Raw genomic sequence first — 7,378 nt, 5'->3', positions numbered from 1 at the left:
TGTGGGAAGTGTTTTCCTCAACTGCATAAAAGATAGCTTCTTGGGAAGTAGAGGTCACACAAGAGGGGGTTCCTCTCACTCAGCTGCCCTTGCAGCCATCAGTCTTCTACTTCCCGTCAGAGCTCACCCCAGAACTTCCCCCTCAACCCCTCCCCAGACTTCCTATTAACACAACACACTCACACACACAGCCTTAGGATAAGTCAAGCTTTCCACTCTCTTCTTATCTTAAAAATCCTACCGCAGATCCAACTGAGTTAAATTTAAGTGAATAGTTTCAAGAATATTAATTTACACTCAGATCAAGAGGGGCATCTCTATGGATTAGTCCTGAGCTTGCTGATGTCAGATGGGGTCTTTCTGATCAAGTACATCACAAGGACAAAGGAATCCCACTCCTAGTCCCCACCTGCCAGTAGATCCCAGGAAGGTCTTATCCAACAGGCTGTTACAACCTTTCCACCCAAGAAACACATCCCCCACAGCACTGCTTCAATGTGGCCCTTGCTAAAGGTAGAAAGAAGACCAGGTGATGCCAGTCTAAATAAAAACAACACAATTCCAGGAAAAGTGAAAATTCTATTGCCTGAGCCACTCTACTGTTTTCCTTTTCATCACATGACCATTTGGTTAAACAGATGGAGATAACCAAAGAAGCTGTTTAGAATGGTGGTAGTTTAGCACATAGATTCTAGACTGTCTGAGTTCTTATCTTGACTCAAGCTCCTTGACCTGAGGTATGCAGCTTAACTTCCATGTACCTCAATTTCCTCACGTATAAAATGGGGAAAATAATAGTATAAAAATACGACCTATTCACAGTGTTTTTGAAGCTTAAATAAGGTAATACGTGTGTGTGTATGATACGCATACATACATATCACCACGATGACTGACACATTAGTAACTATGACGTGTGGCAGCAGTTTTGAGCATTTGGACAGTCTTTCAGATACTAATTCTCCACTTCAGATTGTTTCCAGATGGACAAACCCTGGGTCAGGAAAATTAAAGCCAGTTTAATCGCAACAGGAGGGATAGATATGATAGATGAGAGATGCTTTAATAACATTTTTTGAGCAGCTTGCTCACAAAAAGCACATCAAAATTATTCCTTTCAACAAGCTATAGTGGGGTATAAGGTGCAAAAGTAATTGCTTTAGACCTCCATTTTGACAGACCTTATAAGAGTCCCCTTTACTTTTAAAATCACTAACTCAGTGTGAAAATAAAAAGTTCAAATTGGATGGTATCTCCTATTCCATCATTTGAGGTTTATTTGTCTGTCTCGTTTCATTTGGTCCTTCTGACAGGATTTAATGGAAGCAGTGGGAGCCAAGAAGGGGTCATAAGGTGCTAACTGACTGGGAAACCCTGCCGGGGAAACCACAGGAGAAAGAGACATTGTGTTCATCTCTGCCCCACTCAGCACAGCACCTTTCCCTGGAGGCAAAGTCACCATGAGAGAAATGAGTCTCTGGCTGGTGTGGTGGAGGGTGGAGAGACCCACGGTCTGCTTCATGTTTACTTATACTGACATATACTGCCCCCATGTCACATCTGGGATTCCACTATTAGTACTATAGCAGTTCTATTTCCTTATGTGTTCCTTATAAACTATGGATTTTAGCAAAAGAAAGGCTTATAATGACTTCAAGTATTATAACATCCCAAGGTTGAAAAAAAAGGAAAGCCCTAGTTTATTTTTGTACTCACATCAATGTAGGAAATAAAACCTTATTTAATGAAAAATTGCATGTCGTAAAAGTGTTTTACAATACTTACAACAATGTAATATTTCCATTAACAAATTCAGTACAAGCTCCACAGTTTATGTTTGCTGGATGAAACCTAATGCCAAGTCAATGAAAATTGAATTACAGCCTTTTCTCAGTGAAGTGTGTTTTGTGACAGGGAAGGTGCTCCAGGCAAAAGGAAAAATGTTTTCAGAGACCTGTAGGGTAGACAGAGGGCTTCCCAGGTAGAGCTAGTGATAAAGAACCCACCTGCCAGTTCAGGAGACATAAGAGACATGGGTTCAATCCCTGGGTTGGAAAGATCCCCTAGAGGAGGGCATGGCAACCCACTCTAGCATTCTTGCCTAGAGAATCCCATGGACAGAGGAGCCTGGTTGGCTACAGTAAATAGGGTCACAAAGAGTTGGATATGACTGGAGCAACTTAGCACACACACAAGGTGGAAGGAACACATATATTTATTAGAGGAACATAAGAAATTGATCATAGCTGAGTTGGTAAAGAATTCACCTGCAATGCAGGAGACCCCAGTTCGATTCCTCGGTCAGGAAGATCCCCTGGAGAAGAGATAGGCTACCCACTTCAGTATTCTGGCCTGGAGAATTCCATGGACTGTATAGAATCGGTCACAAAGAATCAGATAAGACTGAGCAACTTTCACTTCACTTCAAGGAATCGGTGAGTGGGGAAGGGGGTTAAGAAGAGAATACGAAATCAATGAAAGGAAAAAATAAGGCTTGTGATGGTTCATTTTATGTGTCAACTTGGCTGGCCTGAGGGATGCCAAGAGAGTTAGTAAATCATTATTTCTGGGTGTGTCTGCAAGGATGTTTCTAGATGAGATTAGCATTCAATTCAGTAGACTGAATGATGGCTGTCACCTCTGTGGATGGGTATCATCCAGTCTGTTGAGAGCCCAATAGAACAGGAAAGCCAAGGAGGGATAATGAACTCTGTCTTGGGTTTTGAGCTGGAACCTTCGTCTTCTTTTGTCTTCAGAAATGGAGCTCCTAGCTCTCGGGCCTGAGGGTTCAGGAACTTACACCATTGGTCCCTCACTCACAGGCCCTTGACCTTAGACTGAATTACCCCACCAGCTTTCCTGGTTCTCCAGCTTGCAGATGGCCAAGTGTGGGACTTCACCTCCACAACTGTGTAAGCCAATCCCTATAACCAATCTCCTGTATATTCTATCTATCTCTCTGTACATCCAATTGGTTGTGTTTCTCTGAGGAACCCTGACTACTGCAAGGCTTTGAGGACACCTAAAAGGAGATCAGCCCTGGGTGTTCTTTGGAAGGAACGATGCTAAAGCTGAAACTCCAATACTTTGGCCACCTCGTGCGAAGAGTTGACTCACTGGAAAAGACTCTGATGCTGGGAGGGATTGGGGGCAGGAGGAGAAGGGGACGACAGAGGATGAGATGGCTGAATGGCATCACCGACTCGATGGACATGAGTTTGAGTGAACTCCAGGAGGTGGTGATGGACAGGGAGGCCTGGCGTGCTGCAATTCATGGGGTCGCAGAGTCAGACACGACTGAGCGACTGAACTGAACTGAACTGAACTGAACTGAAATGTGGATTGTCAGCCACTGTATGTACAAGTGTGGCCTGGAACCAGCATTGCCAGTGTCACCTGGGCACTTGTTAAAAATACACATTCTCTGCTCCCTCTCATATCTACTGAATCGAAAACTCAGGTGGGACCAGAAATCTGTGTTTTAACAAGCCCTCCAGTGATTTTAGAGTATAAACCATGTTGAAAGGTTTAGTGTGCACAACAGAATCAGCTGGTAGACTTTCAATACAGGTGTCTGATCCCCATCCTGAGTCAATTAAATCTGGGAGTCAGGCCTGGCACTAGTGTTTTCTGAAAGTTTGTCAGGTAGTTCTAACTCGTGGGGGTGGGAAGGTGTCCTTGGTGACTCAGCCAGTAAAGATGGAACACAGGTTCCATCCCTGGATCAAAAAGATCCCTTGGAGGAGAGAATGGCAACCCACTCCAGTATTCTTGCCTGGAGAACTCCGTGGACAGAGGAACTTGGTGGGCTATAGCCCATAGGGGTTGCAAAGAGTCAGACATGACTGAATGACTAACACTTTTTTTTATCTGACATGGGCCCAGGATTGAGAATCATTGGTTTAGACTAACATTCTGTCATCAGTCACATGCTAATCATAGGGAAAGTTTTACTCTAAGAGGCAATCTGTTGATAACCAACTCTCTTTTAGTTATGCCTTAGTAACAATGATCTGTAATTGACATCATCTGTCTTCTAGTGCTCAAGACTAGACTGCCCATGCCCCTGGCAACCATGTCTCCATGTCTCTTAACAGAAAGGCCTTTTTGCACAGACAACATCATGTTGGTAAACTTCCATTCAGCACATGGATGGTAAACTTCCATTTAGAATGGTAAACTTCCATTTAGCACAAACTAAGTCATCAACTAAACAGTCAAAGAAGTGGGTCCCAAAGTAACAACTTCCTTTAGATTAAATTTACAAAGTGCTGGGGGGTGAACGAGGGGATGGGGGAAGTGATAGGAGAGACAGGGACACAAGTAAGCATCAGTGAAGAAAAATAAAACTTTCATACTTCGATTATTGGGAGATTGGGATTGACATATATACACTGCTGCTGCTAAGTTGCTTCAGTCGTGTCCAACTCTACTATATATAAAATAGATAACTAATAAGAATCTGCTGTATGGCAATGGCACCCTACTCCAGTACTCTTGCCTGGAAAATCCCATGGGCAGAGGAGCCTGGTAGGCTGCAGTCCAAGGGGTCACTAACAGTCAGACACAACTGAGTGACTTCACTTTCACTTTTCACTTTCATGCATTGAAGAAGGAAATGGCAACCCACTCCAGTGTTCTTGACTGGAGAATCCCAGGGACGGCGGAGCCTGGTGGGCTTCTGTCTATGGGGTCGCACAGAGTCGGACATAACTGAAGCGACTTAGCAGCAGAAGCAGCAGCAGCAGCAGCAGCAGTATAGCACAGAGAACTCTACTCAGTACTCTGTAATGACCCACATGAGAAAGAATCTAAAAAACAGTAGATATATGTGTAACTAAATCACTCTGATGTACAGCAGAAACCAATACAACATTGTAAATCAACTATACTCCAATAAAAATTTAAATATGTATATACATATATGTGTATATATATATATAATTCTTACTATTTTTTTATAAAAAGAAATAAAGTAGCCATATTCCCTTTGGTCTAACGGAACTATTTTTTAAAGTTTAAATATCATCTTTATTCACACAAGTCCTTGAACACTTGCTAACTGGGCAATCTTTAATAATGATAACCACCATTTATTTAGCACTTATGGTGGGATCACATCTTCAGGAATGGAGTTTAGGTTTTATAGATAGCATATAAGTTGAAAATCAAATGAAGTCAAAATTGCCCTTGTACATGACTTAATGGCTGAGATAGAAGAGGCATGTGTGTGAGTGTGTGTGAAAGTCACTTAGTCATGTTTGAATCTTTGTGACCCCATGGATTATACAGTCTATGGAAGTCCCCAGGCCAGAATACTGGAGTGGGTAGTCATTCCCATCTCCAGAGGATTGTCCTAACCCAGGGATCAAACCCAGGTGTCCCACATTGCAAGCGGATTCTTTATCAGCTGAGCCACAAGGGAAGCCCACAGAAGAGGCATATAGAAACCAAATCACCATGAGACCAGCTGACCACATCCCCAGTATCACATACCTCAGAGCTCCCCAAATGGGTTGACACTTCTCTTTCTTTCTATTACTCATGGACTGGATGTCTGCTTTGAGTGTCTCCCTTGCCATTACCTCTTCAAATATTCATCACAATCCTATGATGCAAAATTATTATTATTATTATTATTATTATCTCTTTTGCATATTTTGCAGAGGAAGTAACTGAGATTTGGAGAAGTAAATTGCCCAAAGTCATGTATTGAAGCCTAAATTAAAACACAATATGTGCAACTCAAGGACTCAGACCCACTGCTCCTCTAAACCAGAGCCAATTTTAAAATTATTTTTTCAGTGGGGGTCTTTTTGCCTTCACATCATTTCCAGGAACAATAAACTTCTCCTAAGTAATTAGTTATGATCCCTGAAAGACTGATAAGGCCAGTGTTGTAGGATTAAGGCAGAACTAGTCCCTTCTGTCCCACAAAGGGAACACTGGTACACTGTTGGTAGGTGTGTAAATTGGTGCAGCTACTGTAGAAAACAATATGTGACTCTCAAAAAATTAAAAATAGAATTACCATGCATATGTGCCAAGCCACTTCAGTCGTGTCTGACTCTTTGCCACTCCATAGACTGTAACCCTCCAGGCTCCTCTGTCCATGGAATTCTGCAGGCAAGAACACTGGAGTGGGTTGCCATGCCCTCCGGGATGCCATGCCCTCTTGACCCAGGGATCAAACCCCTTGTCTCCTGCCTCTCCTGCAATGCTAGGAGATTCTTTACCGCTGAGCCAACGGGGAAGCCCAGAACTCCCATATGGGTAGCAATCCCACTTCTGGGTATATCTCCAAAAGAATTGAAATCAAGATCTCAAAGAGATATCTGCGCTCCCCATGTTCACTGCAGCATTGTTCATAGTAATGAATAATGGAGACAATCTAAGTGCTCATCAATGGAAATAAAGAAGGGAATAAAGAGGGAATAAAGAAGATGTGGTGCATAAATATAATGGATATTATTCAGTCATGAGAAAGAAGAAAACCCTCCCATCTGTGATGGTATGGTTGCCTTGAAGGCATTATGCTAAGTGAAATAAGCCAAACAAAGACAAATACTACACAATATCATTTATATATGAAATCTAAAAACAGTCAAACTCATAAAAAATGTGGTAATGGGAGGCAGGGGAAAATAGAGAGAGATTAGGAAAAGGGTATAGACTTTCATCTGTAAGATGTATGAGGTCTGAGGATCTACTGCATAACATGGTGACTATGGTTGATGACTCCATATTAGATCACTGAAATTTGCTTAGAAAGCAGAACTTTAATGTTCTCTTCAAAGAAGAAAATAAATCTGTGAGGTGACAGATGTGTTAATTAACTAGGTGTGGGAATCCTTTCACAATGTATTTGCATATCAGATCACCATCATATACATTTTTTTCACTTTCTATTTGTATTAGGGTATAGCTGATTAACAATGTTGTGATAGTTTCAGGTGAACAGGGAAGGGACTCAACCATACGTATACATGGATCCATTCTTCCCTAAACACCCCTCCCATATACATTTTCAACATCTTACCATTTTCTTTGTCAATTATGCCTTAATAAGGTTGTAAAAGGGCTTCCCCAATGGCTCTGTGGTAAAGAATCCTCCTGCAGTGCAGGAGACGCGGAAGATGTGCAATCACTCCCTGGGATGGGAAGGTCCCCCGGAGGCGGGCATGGCAACCCACTCCAGTATTCTTGCCTGGAGAATTCCATGGACAGAGAAGCCTGGCAAGCTACTGTCCATAGGGTCGCAAAGAGTCAGACATGACTGAAGGGACTTAGCATGCATTCAAGATTGGAAAAAATAAAGATTTCTTTTAATTAACAATAAATAAAAAGAGGCCACACGTTTGACACCCTAATAAAATCT

The sequence above is a fragment of the Ovis canadensis genome, chromosome 1 (genome assembly GCF_042477335.2).
Source record: "Ovis canadensis isolate MfBH-ARS-UI-01 breed Bighorn chromosome 1, ARS-UI_OviCan_v2, whole genome shotgun sequence".
Taxonomy (NCBI): domain Eukaryota; kingdom Metazoa; phylum Chordata; class Mammalia; order Artiodactyla; family Bovidae; genus Ovis; species Ovis canadensis.
Note: the sequence above shows the minus strand (reverse complement) of the source record.